Below are 21,490 nucleotides of genomic sequence, written 5' to 3' on the forward strand. Positions count from 1 at the left end.
CTAAAGTGATGTTTTAGAATTAGTAACGGAGTCTTGGTCAAACTGTCAACTTGAGATTTGAATCCGTGGCAGAAGGAGACAACATTCTGTTGTCGTTTCTTATTTATTTACACACTGCCGTCGAACTGTTGTATAAACGCAATATCACACTCGTAGCCATGTGCTATGGCTGTATATCAGCACGCTGTGATTACCTACAGCTGAATCACATCCTTGCTGATATACAGCCATATCACATGGCTACGAGTGTGATATTGCTCATATAACAGAGAAGCCTTGCCAAACTTTTTGCTTAATGCCAAAAAAAGTTAATTAAGCCACAATGTTTTTACGCAACAGTTCAGAAAGTTGGTTATGTTACTGAGTAACTTACATTTTAGACACAATATTTACAGTTACGCTGTTAGTTTTGCTTCGCTGACGAAAATAGTTCCAAACGAAGCCACAGCATCTCTGAGCCACACATTTCGTTCCTGAATGAATCAGCATTTTTTGACGAATTGATCAGGACTGTGTTTCCCTAAAGCAATGTTAGCCAACTATGGTCACAAGTTCTATTGAATTCCGTTGTGTTGGTAATGACGGAACTTGTGACCATAATTGGCTTTTGGAAACGCACCCTAGTTCAGTGAATGATTACTCAAATCAATCACCTAGCTTCATCCATGAACAAATCAGGTTTCTAAACAAATAATGTTTCATATATACACTGACAGATTCACATTCAATGATTCGCAGTCATATGTCACACAAGAAATAATGCTGTTGTTCCAAATATCAGCAATGATTACTTTTTTACAGTGCAAAAAGTTATACGTGGCATAACTTTAAATCAGAAAGTCACAGTAAAGCTAAAATTGAGCGAAGTTTTCCAAAAAAAATGTTGAGGTTGTCGGGAATAACTAAGCTGAAAAAGTATAGACCAGTGCAGGAAAGATAAAGAGCGATACAGCGAGTGGAAGTAAGAGGAGATATAGCTTGACCATAAATTTAGTTTTGGAGACATTTATTGTCTGTGCCTGACATTGGTTTTGGTCATTGTAGACACTCACCCAGTTTTTCATTTATCTCTAGAGATAAATGAACTGAGGGCAAATGTATTGAGCCATAGGAAGTGTCAAGCTTCAGTATCTGTGTTGACTATCGCACAGTTTCTAGTAATTACAGATTGTGTAACTGCGAGTGATTTTTTGTGTGTGTGTGTGTGTGTGCTTGCTTGCGTGCGTGCGTGTGAGTGAGTGAGAGAGAGAGAGAGAGAGAGAGAGAGAGAGAGAGAGAGGATTTTTGAAGAGAGAGAGTTGGGGAAACTGTGCTACTTATACTTTTACATTTGGCTTCTAGGCAAGGAGAATGAGATGGAACTTAAAGTGAAAATCAAATTTTCAGTGTTGTTTATATGTCTAGGTCTAACACCATTGCTGACTATTTTCTCCTTAAAACTGCAGTGAACCAAAGACAGTCTCAAAAAACGCTGTTTGAAATCGCTGGTGTTTCTGACATCATAAACAAAGATGAGTTTTAAGAGATAAATTATTGACTACAGGGGGGACTTTAAACTAATGTGATAAAGGTAAAATTAATTATATTTCCTTATGTCTTTTCTCCACCGAGATTAGTAAGCATCTATAATGTAAGGCCACAAAAATATGACTTCTCTAAAAAAAACAAAAAAGGCCCAGTATCATAATGGAGCCTACTACTACCTGACAGATATCACTGAAATTGGTGTCTTGAGAAATCATACCTGACAGCTGTAGTCCCTGTAAACAGCAAAAAAGTTTTTAACCAAATCAGAGAACCAGTGGCTGACAGTGAGTTTCATGACATGGAGGACAAGGTTTTGGAGAGGACGGGTGTTTGACGTTAGCAAAATGGCAAAAGTTAGCAGGGCAGAAATTGCTTACTAAAACCTCAGATTTTCACAGTAAAGATTGTTTTTATCATTTGATGCTCTGTGGTGTCACATCTGGTTAGGTTTATAATTCCAGAAGAGAGCTAGCTGTTTGCATTCTTATCGGTCTTTGTCAGACACGTGATTTTGTTGTGTGTGACGTCACCGCGGCGCCATATTTGTGGTATCCCTGCTGACTGTGAGAATGAAAGAGATAACAAGCAAATAACTCGCAAAAATGAAGCAGCACAAGAAAAAAGTTAAAATGTCATATCGCGATAAACTCACCAAAGATGCCAGAGACCGTTATTTGGAGAAATTTGCATCCATTCATAACATAGATCAGTACGAACTGACTGCAGTAAGTTGGAGTGCTGCTAACCCCGCATTGCTACCTAAATCATCATACTTAAATATTGTTAACTATCTTGTTTATGGTATAAACGCATATACTAGTGAACAATTTAAAAACTATAAATATCTCGTAACCCACAACATTTCACTAATGGCTGGGTGCAGGATTTATTTATATTCTGAAGGAAGGACTGCGATAACACAGTAGTAAACGATAATGATGATGATGTCGTGTTAACTGTATATCATAAGTGCCTGATTAAGGATGGTTTAGTGTTGTGATCAGGAAGAATTTTGAACTAATACTACCCCTTTTTTCATGCATTTTTTTCTTTATTGCATTAAGTACATAAACCAATGTATAACACAATAAACATTGTTCCAATAAACAAGGCATCATCAGAGATGTATGTAGAATTTAATAGTGTATTTTATTAAAGTACATTCTGATATAGTATACCTTTTAGAGCCAAAATAATTTGTAAATTATTGTCCTCCATCTACCTCTGTGCTGTCTGGGTCAATGACATTATGGGTCTTTTTTTTTTTTTTCAAAAGGCCTTAATAATAATAAAAACAAAGATATGTCGTGCAAGTTAAATATCTGGTTTACAGATTGTGTATATTAGTAATTATCCTGTTAATACTATAAGTGCATATACCTGTGAACTCATAAAATAAATCTACAAATCACCATGAAAAATTTAATTATACATGCTTTATTGTTCATGCAAGACTGGATAAAGCATCAGCACATTTTTACACTAAAATTCTACAAAAGATTCAAACATGCGTTGTCAGATTGGATGGTTTCTCTGTGAAAATCTCAAAACAGTCAATAATCTATGCTACTCTGTATTTAAACAAAGGAGACATATTTCTGTGCAAATCATCTCTGTCTGCCCATACAGCTGAAAGCTTCAGGTTTGCATATAGATATGACACATATGAAACAACAGTTTCATTGAATGTTCTGTATACTGTCTCAGGGGAAACATGAGAAGTGTTGTGTAGGCAGATCAAATCTGAGGTACATTAAGGTTCACAGAAGCATTTGAAATTTGTATTTGTTGCGTCTGGAATCAGAGGCACCAAAAAAAAAAAAAAATTGTAATAATGCCATAAAGGTTCCCAGGTTTGGCAGACACGTATAGTACATTAACATCATCATCTCCAAAACAAACATCAGACATCCTGTACATATCAAGTCGGTTTACTTCTGCACATGCAGATCACCATCTCCTCCAGCCTCCTGCATCTTCTCAGTGTGAAGCTGATCACTTTCTCCAGCCTGATGGACCATAGTGTCAGCTGACTGACTTGGGTAAAGTTGGTTTTATATTTGCACATTCGGACATCCGTATTCAATAGCCTTGTTAATCACACTACATTGGACATTCAGTGGACATTCACAAGTAAATATGCCATTAAACAATACTTGCCTATTTTGATCGACTATGAAAAATGTAAGTTGACAATCGTCGGTTGTCAATATCACGTCGCTGCTTAAAATTCGCAAACGTTAATTTATTGCATATTTATTGGAAAGTCTGAATGTGCGAATATAAAACCAACTTTACCCAAGTAGCTGACTGCATTGTTTTTCCTTACTTAGTGTCTGTGTGTGCATCTCAATCAGCTCTGAGCTCTCCTGATCAGTGCCCTAACTACTGAACTAGGGAGCTGATTGAGACACAGCCTGTGTTTAATGCTGATGTGGCCTTAATGTAGTCCAGTTGGGGTCAGTCTCCATAATCTTTAAGCAGGCTCATCTGCAATGAAATCAGAAGGTAGCTACATAACATAAGACCACAGCTGTAAAAAGTAGTCAGAAAATTAGAATTAGCATATGGATACAGAGCAAAAATGTCGTACCTTAAGTATATAAAATAAAAATGCCTTAGCAAAATTAAAAAAAAAAAAAAATTTTAGGCCTAGACATATTCAAGTAAAGGGATTCAGTTTAAATTGACTAGTTTCATAGCACATACAATCCAAAACAATGCGTTGCTATAACGTTTGCTACTTTAGAAAACAGAAATCTCTAACTCACCTTTGTGAAAATGTAGAGAGCAAGCATACGTGAATGGAGATATCTTGACGAAAGTGATGTTTTGCGTCTCACCGCGGCAACCCATGAGATCCGGCGCCTGTTATTGCCTCTACATACTCTCCGTACAGCCTTTTTTCAAGTAGGAAACCGACTAAATCTAATCTCGTAGTAAAGTTTTTGACATTTTCTATCGTGGGACATATTATTGCAGCTTTTCACACAACAAAAGTGTGCCATTTTTACAATGAAAAGAAGCCAAAGAAGAAAACTCTGCACCGATACAGAGATTGTTTGGATACCTCACAAATGGCGGCGACACCCATAATGCACTTCGGTTTTCATGAGCGTGACGTCACCTGACAAAGACCGATTGATATTAAAGGCAGTTAGCCTAGATGTGGCGTTAAGGCCCCGGTATACTTCAAACGAAATCGAAGAAAGAACTGATGTGACGTCATTTCGAACAAAATCAGGCCAAACCGAAGTTCGCTTTGTGTTCTTTTTGGGAGTTCGAAACGGCTTGCCAAAGCGAACTTTCAGGAAAAGTTTGTTCCAGCACCAAAACACCTTCGTACTACCATTGGTCAGTGACGATAACGTAACAGGAGGTGTGCGCTGAGGCTCCGCCTTCATTCGCGTGGACCGCGTCTCTGACTCATTTGATCTGTAGGGTTTGTTGAGGTAAGATCTCCGTGGGTGAAAACATGAACAGATTAGATAGCTGCTTTATAGTACAAAATGAAGTTGTGCTTGTAAAAAAAATGAGGCACTAACACTGTTTTTCATGTTTGATACTGTAAAGCTGCTTGATTTTAAGCAATCCATTGAATAAAGTGCTATATGAAGACGTGACGTGACTGGAGTGATAATTTGCAGAGCTCGTGCTAACATGTTGTTATGATTAGACGCTTTTCTTATGCTTTCTATAATAAATGCTTACTGTTTTCTCATTTTTGTTGTGTTTATTTTGTTACTGAGAAGAAAGTGCACGGCACATATTTACATATTCATCTAACCGTCGCTCTCAGCAGTGTGGGTGGTGTCAGATGTGCGTTTACAGCGGGTGTGTCTCATACGTCCTGAAAAGTGAAGCTGCGGGCTCTTTGATCGCCCCCTGGAGGCTGGATGCAGTACAGGTCATAAATCCCGCCCTCTCAATGCAGTCGAATGAGACTTCAGTGAAAACTTAAAAATAAATTCTGCTTCAAATAAAACTTTCTGAAAGATGGTTTTGGTCATTTAAGGTAGTTGTTCTCATGCTGATATATATTCAATTGTTCGTTTTTGTTTTGATTTAGATTTTAGCTAGCAATTTGATGCTATAAAAACAGGGCGTGTCGTCATGATTCAAAGTTGATTGACAGCTTGTCTGAGGACTGTCGGAGCTTCGAGGGGAGATTGAAGATGTATTAACTAACTGTTAATTTTCGATTTCTTTGTTATTTTACACCAACAAAATGAGTTCAGCAGTAAACTGTACTAACCGACCTACAGGATCTGACGGAGCACTGAACTTTTTTTCTGTAACAGTAAATGTGGGCGCTATAAGCTAATTAATAAATGTTATTAGTTAAGATAACACACCTAATGTTAACCATGTCGGGAAAAAGCAGGTGATCGTTATCTGGCAGTTACTTATTATTTTTAGGACAAAACTAACGATACCTTACTCTAATTACAGCAATCGATCTCCTGTAATGTTAGTTGAACTTTATTTAAAATGGCAGGACCGTTTCTGACGATTTAGAGTTGTTTCTAGTGGCATATTATATTGAGTTTATCTACTGAATTTGCTGTCTCAAAAATATTATTGCTCTAGAAACAGAATAGCCTATTATTTTATAGGTAGAATTTTAAATTGTGTGTAATTTTTATAGTCTATTTAAAATACATGAATGATGACGCAGTCGTCTGGGTGGAAGTTTGATAGGCCTACCGCGACTCTGCCTCCGGGCTCCACTGACGATTACTTCTGCGCATGCCCAGGCTCAAAACTTTTTTTTTTTTGACGTATTGCGTAACGTGTCAGCGCCCATTCATCGGCCCATTTTGGCTTCAGTTCAATACAATGGAAGGAAGCGGCGTCGCGTCGTCCATCTTTTTTTACAGTCTATGGTTTACAGTATATCGCTGGTCACACATTTCGAACTTCGTTTTACCCCTAAACGAAGAACGAAAAAGAAGTAAATGGAAGCTCAATCACGCTTGCTTGATGTGCAATAACAAACCTAATGGTTTCTTGCGGATGCTCAAGTGTGCTGCCGACACATGAGAACGAACCTCATTGGTTCCCACGCGTCAAGTAATTGCGGTCGACCTTCCTGATTTCTGAGTTCTGAGTGCACTAAATCAAAACTAAATTAAATCTGTTCTGCGATCATGTCTCTTCAGATGACTTGGATTATCCCACTCAACGCATACAGACTTTTTTTACGATCTATAGTGCAACAGAAATCTTTTCAAAATATCTTCATTTCTGTTCAGAGGATGAATGAAAGTCTTAGGGCCCGTTCACATCGCTTCCAAAAACAGGGAAAATCCCAGCTGCGCTGCTTTTTCCTCTTTTCAAAAATGCTCGGAAGCTTGCGCTACAGTGGTGTCTGCCATTGCTAACAATCATGAGCCGCGTTCTTCATGAAGACGAGGAAGTTTCAGCAATGGATAAATGGATTTCCAGCCTAGCTGGATTTGCTCTACTACTAGATATATATGGAGATGACAAACAAAAACCCATCCTTTACAGCTTATCATCAGCTGTTCAAGTACAACAAGTACATCGAAATGTACATCGAAATGTATGAGTGGCAAGACGGCATCGCACTCTATGAGAGCGCGCTTGTGTCACGCATTTGAGCTCTTGAAAGACGTGACATGTGAACGGCCCCTTATTGGTTTGGAACAACATGAGAATGAATACCCAGCTAACAAGGAATGTTCAACACTGTCTAACATTCTGGCAAGGTTCTCTCAAAGTTATGAGCAAATGTTATTCCAGTAATGTTAATAAAACATTCAATTCAATTCACATTTATTACATGTCGTTTCAAAGTAGCTTTACAGAGAGTGCATGTCAACATTACAATTTAGAGTAATATGTTATCATTAAATTGTTTCGTTCAAAGTTATCTGGCAATTAACAATGTTCTTAAATAATGTTCTTAAAACGTTAGTAAAAAAAACACTAATTATTCATCGTTTATGGAACAATTTTTCTGAAATGTTCAGTTGAATGTTAGCCTACTGTTTACTTTTTTCAGATCGTTCATTCCCAAGAAAGGTAAGAAACACAAAAAAGAATATTTTTTAAAACATTTCAAAAACTGAATATTCAGAGAACAGTCAGAAATAACAATGGGAATGTTAGCAAAACATTATTAGAATATTTTTGTTAGCAGGGTAATTGATGACAGAATTTTCATTTTTGGCTGAACTAACCCATTATAGAAAAATAAGTAATTTCATGAATTTAAGACTTTCCGAAAAGGAATTGTGCGCTCCACTACTATAATGATAAATAAAATACTGCATGTTTTTTTGAAGCGAATCTGGTGTACTTACGGCAGCAGGTGCTAATGTGGCTATGCTAACCTCAACAATATGTTTAGGAAAAACAAAATGAACCAATAAATGTGCAGTGGGGTTAAGAAAGATGTTATTCTCATTTACAACTAATTGTAAAACAGTAAAACATTTAAACATTTTGTTTCTGAAGGCATTACAAGCAACAAATCATCAGTTATAATGTTTTAAAGGTTAAATGCTGCAACTCATCATAACAGTCTGCAAATGTCACAGCAAAAGAGCACCCGTGTACTATATGTTTGTTAACTAGCTGAACCCCACAACTCTGAGTAAGTGATGAACGGCAGACTGTCTTTCACAGGAGCTGCCCTTACTGTGCTCGCCTGTGTTTACAGGCCACTGCCTCTCAGAGCAATCAGGCCCCAGCAGGCTTTACTGCGCAAAACCAAGCAAGCCAGATAGTGTGCATATGAAGGCACTGTAGATCAGCCATCGGTGTCGCTCATCACAATGTCAAGTCCGAGCGGGGTGAGTCATGGTGAGCAACATTCACTGTCATAAAACACTGACAGTACCACACCAAACCACTCATGGGAAAGAAACTAGGAAATTTCCGATCGTTATATGTTCACAATGGTGTTCTTGAACATAACGGATTGAAAAGGGAAGCTGTTTTTTCTGCTTGGGTGAGTCATCAAATCACATTACCCACAATTCCAATGAGTGACCTAGATGAAGATTAGCTAATGCTGCTGGCAAGCATGTCACTTAACGCAGCGTCACGGCAAACCGCATTCAACACAGTCTGTTTTGAGGTTGGAGTAATATATATCCCGCCCATCTACCCCTCCCATCCCACGATCCTCTGAAAGGGAAATAAATATGAACATATGACAGAAGGATTGGTTGTGAATCATATTTGTTTGATGATCCTGACTGTTATAGGCTTGATAAGCACACAAGCCTGTGGGACAATCTGGCAAAATGTCGGATTCAGGAAAAACCAGCCAAGCAAATTAATTAAGCACTTTGCCACATGCTGAAACACACATAGGAAGAATCTGGCCAGCATCAATGTGAATATGATAATTATGAAAAAAAAAAAAAAAAAACAGAGAAAAAAGGTCGGGCTTTTCCGTCTTCATGAAAAAATGGCTAATATAACATAATTATCATTCAGGATCCAAAAATAAAAGCTTAGTTCAGCCAAAAATGAAAATTGTAGATAATTTACTTACCCTTATGTCGTTCCAATAACCCAAAAGTCTTTCTTTCCATGGAAGAGAAAAGGTGATTTAAATAAGAATTTATCTTTATTTAATTCAGTGAGCTATTAACTGATGTAACCGGATCATTGATTCAGTGAGATCACTGATTCGTTAATGAATCATTCAGTTTTGTGAACTGCATAAGCTGAAAAATATTGAATCTTGAAAAACATTAATTGAAGTAATATTTTTCAAGAAACACAAATAGTTTACATAAAATGTTTGAGAAAGTTAAATTTAATGCTTTCTATGACATTTATTTCATATTTTAGGACAAATAATTCATTTCTTGTTGAAGTTAAGCATAAAAGGCAGTGCTAAATGTTTTGTCCAGTGCAGATTTTAATTTTAGGTAGGAATATGGCAGGTAATTAAACACATTATTGCAGGGACTATTAAGTTTCTTTTGGTTTAGACAGAAAGCAGCTACAGTAATACCAGTACTGTATAGATAGATTCATATACAAGTTGAAGTAAAAAATTAGCATTTTACCCTCAAAACCTGTATGACTTTCTCTTTCTCATGAAGCACAGAATATATTAATTAATATTAATATATTCTATATATATATATATATATATATATATATATATATATATATATATATATTAATTTTAGTAGCTTAATGCGAGTAATACTGCACATTTGTGACACCACGCATTTGGTGTAAAAGGTATTGTTTCTGTTGCTTACATGCATGAAGTGATTTTATTCCATAAAATGAATATGAGAAATTACACCCATGAAAATAAAATGAACCATAAACATTCTCATTAGAGTTTATCAGTTCAGCCAAACTTATTATGTGAACCACATAAATTATTTGAATTTAGAAAAACCCAAAAGCTTTATGGATGTGCATGTCTAATGAGAATCCAGAATTAAACCAGCATCCTCAGACTTAAAATTATTAGTTATCTTATCTTATCTTATCTTATCTTATCTTATCTTATCTTATAATATATTATATTATATTATAAATTAAGTGTAATGTGAGCGAGCATAGTGAACCCTAATGCAGTTTTATTAACGATATATAAAATAAACAGAACTATAACATAAACATGAGCACCTGAATGTGAAAACTTAACTTGAACATAACTTGACAAACTAACAGAGGTTACATGAAACAAAGCTAGACAAAGACAATGGGAACAAGAGGGCTATAAATACACAAAGACTAATGAGATAACATAGTAGATGTGTTCGATATTGGCTGCGGCTGGATGCAACCGATCTGCAAGAGTTGCCGCTTGCAGGGAGGTGCTGAAAACAGAGCGTAGTGATGCTTGTATGGTGTTTGCATACTTTATCACAGATGAAGTGAAATAAATGCAATATTTGTCAAATACACAAATGTTTCAGAGACATTTTCATTCAATACTTTACGTACTTAGTTTTTTAAATTGCTTTGGTGCAGTTTTCACAAGCAGCTGGTACATTTTCAAAACTCTTAGTACTAATATCACAACAGATCATCAAATGTGCACTTTTTTCAAACATTTCAGCATATTTTCAATTGTATTAGTACAATACACAAAATCACAAAGTATCCAACACAAAATAAGTGTTTCATCTAATGTTTCATTCACAGTAACTGCCTTTCATAATGCTATTACTATCAAAGTTTTAATGTGCATCTCTTTTCATTCAGTTTAATACATTTGTCTATTTTTAAGCCAACTTAATGGTTATCTGTGGATCATTTGGTACACCTATAGATTTCTATACACAATAAAATCCCCGGAGTTAAATCAACTCTGCTCAGAGTACATATGGTCCCTCTCTAAAAAGTGTTAAAGTAACACTGAAGCAGAGTTAAAGTTAAAGCAATTAATTGTGATTAAGCAATTAAGTGATGATTGAACATTAGTGATGAACACCTGCTGTTAACAAGCAGAATCACTGAAGAAGAGAAACACAAGAACTACAACTGACTTCAGCCACAGCCTTAGTTCAGCCACAGCCTTAGATGAAATCAACTGAAGATAAAAGACATTAAAACTCAAAATGTGATTAAAAGATATGATTCACAGAAGAGGTTCTTATTGAGAATTAACAGAGGTTTAGATGTTGGTGTTTTATTGGTCAAAAAATTATGCCACCATCATGGTGGTCAGGGTTTATTTTAGTTGGGCTCTCGACCCTTTTATGTTTTTAAAATAATTTGCATTTGAGCCATTGCAATAGTGTTTCAGAACAAACACTTGTACATTGCTGAATCAAAAGACTGAAAGAGCAGATCAGCTTGAATTTTCTGTTTGAAAGCCATTTCAAATGAACATCACAAAGAGGTCTCTTTCTCTTTGGTTTCTTGACTGAGATTCGGTTATTAAAAAATTGCAAATAAATAAATAAATAAATAAAATCCATTAAATAAATGCCAGCATGTAATGCTTCATTGCTAAAAATGAGCAACTATTACAGCTCAGGCTTATACATGAAAACTTAGCATTCAATCCTCAACAGTGGTGACAATAATCATTCATACTGCAGTGCATGATGGGAGTTTTGTCCTATGATGATACCCAGCATGCACTGCAGTGTGAAGCGTTTTTTTAAATTTTTTTTTTATCACTATTGTTGAGATTCATATGCTGATTCTTGATGTCTGTGTGTGTCTAATTGATGCATTAGTTCAAAAATTTTTATGCATTACATGGTTTTAAAATTATTCAATATATCTGTTTGCTGCAACACTTTCTTCTCATGCTGTAGTTTCAAAGGGTTGGTAATACAAAACCAAAATGAATAAATGACAAAATATATGATCAGTTGCTTTGGATGTAATCAGGCAGTCTGGTTAGTAATATGTGAAGCTGGTAATTCTGAGTTGTTTAAATCAGATCTTCAGAGATTTAACAATTTTTATCTTCAGTTGATTTCATCTAAGGCTGTGACTGAAGTCGTAGTTCTTGTGTTTCTCTTTTCTTCAGTGATTCTGCTTGTTAACAGCAGGTGTTCATCACTAATGCTCAATCATTACTTAATTAATTGCTTAATTATCTCATTAACTTTAACTCTGCTTCAGTGTCATTTTAACACTATTTAGAGAGGGACCATATGTATTCTGAGCAGAGTTTATTTAACTCTAGGGATTTTGCTGTGTAGATTGATTCTATAGTCATAGTTTCTATAGAAATTATTTGCTATTTCCGATATGGTTAATCAAATGTAATGAATTATAAGCAATTTATCTTAGATGATAACCACAATTTTCAAAGAGTGTGTGTGTGTGTGGTCCTGGTAAACACTGCATTGTGAAGCAAATGTCCCAACAAGAATGGTAATTGACCTTGTTTGGACATTTTTTTGGTCCCCATGAGGAAAACAGCTTATAAATCATATGAAATGATATTTTTATAAAATGTAAAAATGCAGAAAGTGTGATGGGTAGGTTAAGGGGTAGGGGTAGGGGTAGGGGATAGAATATGCAGTTTGTAGAGTATAAAAATCATCATCATCGCCTATGGAGAGTCCCCGTAAACCACATATGCCAACGTGTGTGTATGTTCTTGTATACATGGTTTATGAGGACACAAATGTGTATAATGAATGACGTGGGTATTACAACATAAACATGGTTTATGAGGACACTTTCTGTGTCCTCGTAAACCAAATGGCTTAAAAAACATACTAAACTGTGTTTTTTTGAAATTCAAAAAATGCAGACAGTTTTCTGTGATGGGTAGGTTTAGGGGTACGGGTAGTGTAGGGGGATATACAGTTTGTACAGTTTAAAAAGCATTATGTCTATGGAGAGTCACCGTAAAACAGTGTGTGTGTGTGTGTGTGTGTGTGTGTGTGTGTGTGTGTGTGTGTGTGTGTGTGTGTGTGTGAGAGAGAGAGAGAGAGAGAGAGAGAGAGAGAGGGAGATACAGATGCAGAGAGATTTGAAATTTGTGAACACAGAGCAGCATAGAGTACAAGGGAAAAGAAACAGTAAATGACTGTATAACATCAGATTGATTAGAGGTGCATCAGAAGAAGGGAGACAGATGGCATTGTTATACATTATAGTATGCCATGTGATACTGTAAAAAGAGGCATTACCGTGGTAGAGACTGCCACATACTGTAACTCACCCTTCATCTGTAAAGATCAACTACAGTATAGATTCAGTCATGTGGTACAGTGAGAACATTTACTGTATATGCAGCACACTCTGTTCTACACAAAACCTCACGACTATGTCATACTTTACACCTTTTGATAACACACTGAATAGATACTATTACAAACATTATTAATTTTATGTCAGTTATGTAATTTAGGTAATGTAAGTGTATTTTCTAAGGTGGCATAGCCTGTGTTACTGTAATTATTTCAGCAACAAGGGTGATTTGAAGCATGCATAATGCGTTGTTTGCTATTGAATTAACTGATTGTTAAAAGTACTAAACTGAAAGAAGAACATACTGTTGTGTTTCAGTGATTAAACCAAATGTTCTCATTACATATTACAAGATCTTGTGTTTTGAAACAGTGATTATGTAGAATGAAAATTTGTACAACTAGAATGAGAGCATGAGATCAGGTTTTGAAAGAATGACTAGCTGTGTTACAAGTGTGATGAGTTTGGAGTTTTGTACTAAGAGTTTTGAAAATCAAAAGCAAATACCAAAAAGACTAAAATAAATAAATCTCGTTTTATTTATTTATGAATTTTTGTGAATCTCTTTACATTTATTTGTGAATCTCAATCTATTTATTTGGAATAATGCAACCATTCTAACCCCATACTATACACATCTGCTTGTCCGAATGATACCCCAGAGTCTTCAAAATTCCTGAAGCTCTGAATATATTTATAATGGACCCTCGAGCGCTTCTGAGGATGAGCGTTGAAGAGGAGTCGTGGGTTTGCCGTTCCGTGGAATGAGGGTAGATTTATGCAGAGGGTGAATTAAACGAGGAAAGCGTATCACTGAAGACCTGAACGGGGACGTACACATTTCAGGTTGAGCGTAGACGCTAATGTGATGAAGGCCTGATGCCACTAGTGTCATTTGTAAAATCAGTGAATTGCGAGAAGTGGTATGTTAGCCAGAGGGATTTGTAAAGTGTGGCTCCAAAGTAGATTATGTAAATTGGACACGTTATCTTGATCGCTTATGAAAATAGATGGGAAACACTGAAAAATGAAGAACTTACAATGAACTTGAGTGGAGTTTGGGGTTTGTAGTGAGTTAATGGGCTCGGTCTTTGATACTTTAATATTTAAATGTGTATGTGACCTCAAATGACACAGCTAAGCAGGTCCTTTCATCCACCTGGAGCCATATGATTCAACAGTTTTGCAGATATAATTGGGGGGTGGGGGTTACATGAAATAATTTAGGGGTTACATGAAAGTTAGTTTTTTTAATTCAATTAATACATAAAATTACTTGAATACACCTCTTAGGATTCGTTTTGATATTTTTGGGACCAGATAGTAAAAATCTCCTATCATAATGAAAATAAACAACTCAGATAGATAGATAGATAGATAGATAGATAGATAGATAGATAGATAGATAGATAGATAGATAGATAGATAGATAAAAGTAATTATTATTATTTCTAACAAGAGGCAGCATTGTTAAAATATTATTTCTTATTTAAAAAAAAAACACATTTGTTCACCAAATCAAATAGTGAAATAAATACAATAAATAAATAAAACATGCAATAGATAAATAAATAAATAAATAAATAAATAAAAACAGCAAATGATATCATAAAGAGGACCCCTGCAAACCCTCATGACTTTCAAGTCTCAAATTAAGGTCTCAAAAATATATTAAGTTTTGTTTCAGTTGTAAAATAACCCCCAAAACAAATTATTAATAAATTCTGGATTAATTTAATTAAATTAATTTAATAGAATTGTCATTTTTTAAAACAACGTTACAAAACATGACATAACATTTAAACTCAAAAAGGGTATAAAAGTTTTTCAAAACCATACGAAACCAATGCAAATGAATGAATGCAACTTTCTATCCTTATATAAATTGTTGTATTTTTATAAAATGCAATTTAAAGCATTGGATTCACAATTGATTTACATAGATATTTGTTCTGCATGTTTCATATGGCTTACGGTGTTCCACATGATCCAAAAAAAGGCCAAATATCCAAATATACAGTGCCCTCCACTAATATTGGCACCCTTAGTAAATATGAGCAAAGGTGGCTGTGAAAATAAATCTACATTGTTTATCCTTTTGATCTTTTATTAAAACAATCACAAAATTCTAACCTTTCATTTAGATAAAACAATTGAAAATGGGGGAGAAAGCACATTATTAAGTAAATGTTTTTCTCTAGTTCACGTTGGCCACAATTATTGGCACCCAATTATTGCAATGTCCTTTTCCCAAGATAACAGCTCTGAGTCTTCACCTATAATGCCTGATGAGTTTGGAGAACACCTGACAAGAGATCAGAGACCATTCCTTCATGCAGAATCTCTCCAGATCCTTCAGATTCCAGCTCCATGTTGGTGCTTCTTCTCTTCAGTTCACTCCACTCATTTTCTTTAGGGTTCAGGTCAGGGAGCTGGGACTACCATGGCAGAAGCTTCATTTTGTGCTCAGTGACACATTTTTGTGTTGGTTTTGATGTTTGTTTTGGATCATTGTCCTGATAGAAGATCCAACCATGGCCCATTATAAGATTTCTAGCAGAAGCAGGTTTTGATTTTTTTTATCTGTTGGTATTTGATTTGAATCCATGATGCCATGTATCTGAACAAGATGTCCAGGACCTCCAGCAGAAAAATAGGCCCACAATATAAAAGATCCAGCAGTATATTTAACCGTGGGCATGGGGTACTTTTTATCCATTTGTGCACCAAACCCATCTGGTGGGTTTGCTGCCAAAAAGCTCTTTATATTCTGTGGTTTTACTCATTGTGATGAATGATTAAGGGAATTTGGCCTTTGTGTTTCCTCATGTTTATACTCCTGTGGAACAGGAAGTCATGGCTGGACAATTTCATGCTCCTAGTCACCCTGGTGTGCTAAAAAATGTCTCATAGGAATACTCATAGGAATTTCTAGGGGTGCCAATAATTGTGGCCAACATGTACTGGAGAAAAACATTTATTTCATAATGTTAGTTTTTCCCCACTTTCAATTGTTTTACTTCAATAAAAGGTTAGAATTTTGTGAATTTTTTGAATGAAAGATCAAAAGGATAAACAATGCAGATTTATTTTCACAGCCACCTTTGCTCATATTTACTAAGGGTGCCCATATTTGTGGAAGGCACTGTATATATAACCTTATGACTGCCCTCATGATCACATTTTCAAAACAACCATTCCAAGAACCATTCCATTGACTTCAAGAGGTTGAGACAATCTTTCTGTGGGTTGTCAAACAATGTTTGCTATGATTGGACTTCAGCAACAGGGCACAACCCTTTGATATTTAACATACATGTGATTGCAGAGTGTTTTAAAAATAGGAGGAAGATGACGGCTCTATAGCAGAGGGCAAATGAGCATTCTGCTCTCTGACCTCATCTGACCAAAGCAGAGGAAATATTTCTGAAGTGCCATTTGAAATGCCATGGCATACAGGGCCCCATTGATGAAACACACACACACAAACCAGGAACAGGAAGGTTCATCACAATTGATCAGAATTTAAAAAGCAAATGGACAAAAACCTGGTGCAGAACTCAGTTCAAGGTCTTGAGCAGTCATGCAGCTACGATCAATTCTGCTGGAGCTAGACGCGGGATTCTGTCCAGATATACTGCTGCAGCCAGTACCAGATATGATCAGGCAATGCTCTATCAGTGCTACAACTTCCTCCAAATGCACACACACACATACTTTGTCATCATATACTGCAAATTCATCCTCGCTATTCTAATTTAACTTGGTTCTTATGATTAATGGGATCTCGAGTCTTGGAATTCAAATTCTGATAAGAGGATTAGCTCCTGAATGAGAGATAGAAAAACAGAATAAAAATGCAATTTTCTCCTTGTTCTTCTGAGTGTTTCAACAACATTTTGGCCAGCGGTGACCAACTGAGTTTAGTGCTAATTAACTTATGTCATTTACTGATTGTGACCAACTTTAATATTAAAAGCATCTGCAATGCAATGGCTTCACACAACATCTCTGACATTATAACCTCTCTGCATGCACAATTCATGTCATCTTCTAAATGCACGAGATAGAGAGAGTTGAGTCAGGTTAAGTGACTCAAAATCTCTCCCCTGGTCAATGAACATTCAGTTCAATATTATTTTGAACATCGCTGATCAAGATGCTGATGAGTGCCTCAAGGCTATGTTCTGGGGCACAACTCATTTTGCCTTTGACATTATTATTGTTAGGAGCTCAGGAATACCTCAAGGCTATGTACTAAGGGGATCATTCCTGTTATGCAATACTTGGCAACTCTGTAATTTGTAATTAAAAATAAATTCCTGTGTTGTAATTTAAAGCAGCATTTATTTAAAAACAAGTATACAAGACTTTAGAAACATGTTCTGGTCAAGACTGGATGCTTCAACTTTATTGATTATAACTTGTTTATTTTCACCAGGTGTGTATAAATTATAAATTATTTATATTATAAACTATATTATAAAGGTATTATAAAGTATAAACTAATTACCAAATAAAAATAATATTCTGCAAATATAATATGATTTGTTTGAAATATTTCCATTTAATACTTCATAATAAAGTGCCAGTTTTTCATGTTAAAAGTTGCATCTCGTATATTTAATAACAATTATTTAAAATTCACACCATGTTCATTTTATTGTGATTTATCCAATATATAAAGACATGGAAAAGTGCTGCACAATAGGAATCACCCAACATTTATAGAGGAGAACCTCAAGGCTATGTCCTGGGGCACTACACAATTTGCTTGAAACAACTGAAGGCATCATTATAGATACAAAGCAAGGGAAAACACATGCCACTTCATTAACACGTGGGTTGCAGAGCAGCAGACACAGAATTCACAGAGCTAATGTCTATTACGCACGCCGTAGCTTTATATGCGCATTAGAACCGATGAGCAAGTACGCACGAAACTCGATTCATAAGTGTGAAATCAATTCACTTACCTTCGTCGTGCATTCTCTGCAGGCAAAAAGTCAGGTTTCTCCTCCAGCTTGGCATGGCAAATAACTAAGAGTAATGCGTTATGCGGAGAGAGGCAGAAACGGACGCTCGTTTGTAATGGTTAGGGAACACGCCGAAGATATGTCGGTGATCAGGTGTATCGTGGACAGATTCTGTGGTGTTCATGCAGTGGTCCATGAGCGGGCATCAGCTGTCACTTCTGAGACCGGAGCGCAAATGACTCAAGGAGTGTCACCGCCTCACCAAAGTGTGTGAACGCGTGGACCGCCGGCACACTCTCAGATCCACGCAATATGCCACAGCAAACGGATTAACCCTTACCTTCTAACGAGCTCTGAGTAGTACAGATGCTGCCATTCAATACGCTATTGAATGATTAACATATTCATTCACCATGGATTATACTTCAAAGATTATAATAGTACACCCAAACACATTATCATGGTACTTTTTATTTAGCAGAAAGATCATTAGAGCTTTTAAACATTACTTTTCTTAATTTGTGAGAACATTTTCAGCTTTTTTAAATATTAAAACTATATTTTGCAAGTGTATATATTCCTTTCTGTAATGTAGTAAAGGGGCAGCCAACTTGGCAAACCCCTCCACAAACCGTCGTTAGTAGCTAGGAAATCCCAAAAATGAGCGCAACTCCGCAACACTGGTGGGACAACGCCATTGTGCAACCGCCTCCACCTTCCCTGGATCAGTGGAAACTCCATCTGAAGAGATGACATGCCCCAAATAATGCACTTCCCTTTTGAAAAAAGCACACTTCGATAATTTGGCCTTCAACCCTTCACTTTGCAAGCGGCTCAGGTCTACCTCCATCCGGGCAAGATGTTGATCTACCGAGGAGGAAAAGACAACAATATCATCAAGATAAAGGAGGAGGGACTGGCACTGCTGATCCCCAAACAACCGTTCCATCAATCGTTGGAAGGTGCTTGGGGCATTGCACAGCCCAAAGGGCATCCTATTCCACTCAAAGAGGCCAAACGGGGTGCAGAAAGCAGTTTTAAATTTGTCCCCCTCAGCTACAGGTACCTGATTGTACCCGCTGGCCAGGTCCATGGTAGAAAACCAACGGGCCCCAGCCAGCGAGTCCAGAGTCTCCTCTATACGGGGTAGAGGGAACGCATCCTTCCTAGTCTTTGAATTTAAGCGACGGTAGTCCACGCACATGCGCAGACTACCGTCCTTCTTTTTGACCAGAACAATGGGTGACGCATAGGGACTGCAGCTCTCTCTAATTACCTGAGTTTCCAACAATTGATTGATATGTGCCTTGACCACCTCATACTCAGATGGGGGAATACGCCTGAACCGCTGCCTAACAGGGATGTCATCCAACAAGGGGATCTCATGGGATATCAAATTTGTGCACCCCAAATCCGCATCGTTTGCAGAGAACACAGGCACATACTTCTCCAGTAGTGCCCTGACCTTACCCTGTTCTTCTTCTGACAACACAGATAAGTCTAACATGGCTATCTGTTCTTGCACAGTAGGGGAAACCTGCACAAACTGTGTACTCACCTTAGCTGTAACGGTCTTAACTTCTGCGACCTCCGGGGGCAAACTAATCACATCAACTTTATTCACAGTGCCAATAACAGTGCTAGCGTACAATACCACATCTACAGTAGCCAGATTAACTACTGGCACATAAACTGTACCACCGTCCACCCTTAAGAGAGCAGGAGAGGCTAGCAAACCTGCCGGTAGACCAGAAACTGGTGGTTCAAACAGTACTGTACCACTCGAATATTGCACTGAACAGGTTGCAGTAACCAATTTCATGGTGCCACCCGAGATGCGCCACGCCCGATGTCCCCGCACTCTAACTCGCCCTCCGCCATCTGAAACTGGCTGAACGTCAACCTGGTGGCAATGCTGTAAGGCCTGAAAAACAAAATTAGGGGCCTGTGATACCACTGGTAAGTCAAAGAGAGCTATGCCATGCTGGCCAAAGAGCTCCCGATAGCAGCGGCTCAGGATGTTCATACCTAACACCCCAGGAACTTCTGCACACACACCACCGGGAGGATCTCTGACCACCAGTATGCCGCAGCCTGAAATTACTCGCCCACAGAGTTCCACATCTAATAACCAACATAAGGAATTGAAAGGCCGTTTGCAGCTCGAAGTTGTAACCAATGACACAATCTAAGCTGTTCCTGACCCCACGACCCAAAATTTGTCACAAACCAACTCTCAGTAATGGTGGACACCATAGAACCAGTGTCCACCAGGCAAGGTATCTGAGCCCCACCCATAGATACAATAAGCTGTGGACAAGTAGACATAAGGCGTGACATAAAATCAAAATCAGTTACAGTTTTGGAGCCTATCCTTTTCCCAACCAAATTGTGGCCCTGCAACTCGGTGGGAACTAGTTTTCCGACGGCTGCTCAGATGACTGTCCACCCCTCATTACGGCAGAATTCACACGGGCTGATGGTGAAGCAGATCTCCGCTCCCCATCGCAATCTCTGGCAAAATGGCCAGGTTGCTGACACCTTCTGCAAATTAAGTTAGCCTTAAATGGTCGCGAACGTGACTGAAAATTTTGAAGCTGCGCCATACTTTGGGTTAACTGATTTAATTGTTGTTGCTGCTTTCTGAGCATGTCCCGTAGTTCACTCATTTCTGACGTTGCTGAACCACTACTACTATTAACATGCTGATGTCCCTGTACCCCATATTGGATGCCATAAGCGGATGGAACAGACTGGCTCCGACCACGTACCCCCCCAGGCATGCCCTCTCTTTCCCAACGAAGAGCTTCGCTGCGAATGTCAAACAATGTGGCAGTGGGTTGACGACGCACCAATTGCTTAAGTTCACGCCGAAGAGCACAATCACCAACATACTCAACAAACTGATCTCTTAATAACATTTCGCCGTTAGGCATGCTATGAGGTGAGTGACTTTTAACCTTTTCCAGAAGACTCATCAGGGCCAGGGAGAACTCCACCAGTGTCTCCCCATCCTGTTGTCTTCTGGAAAAGAACGACTCCTGAAGTGCTACATAAGACTTTGTACAACCGTACAATTCACGCAATACCTGAGTAATCTGATCTGGATCCTCCCTCTCGTTCCTTGATCGATAACGAATTTCTTCCCTCGCCTCTCCTTCCAGATGATCAAACAAGAAAAATGCCTGATCAGCTGTAGAAAGATGGCGAAGCCGCATACAGGCCTGAGCCTCCTCCACCCACTCATTGATGCCAATGCCCGACCGACCGCTAAACTTTGGACACTTGCGATCCCGAGGAATGAAAACAAA

The sequence above is a fragment of the Megalobrama amblycephala genome, unplaced genomic scaffold (assembly GCF_018812025.1).
Source record: "Megalobrama amblycephala isolate DHTTF-2021 unplaced genomic scaffold, ASM1881202v1 scaffold550, whole genome shotgun sequence".
Taxonomy (NCBI): domain Eukaryota; kingdom Metazoa; phylum Chordata; class Actinopteri; order Cypriniformes; family Xenocyprididae; genus Megalobrama; species Megalobrama amblycephala.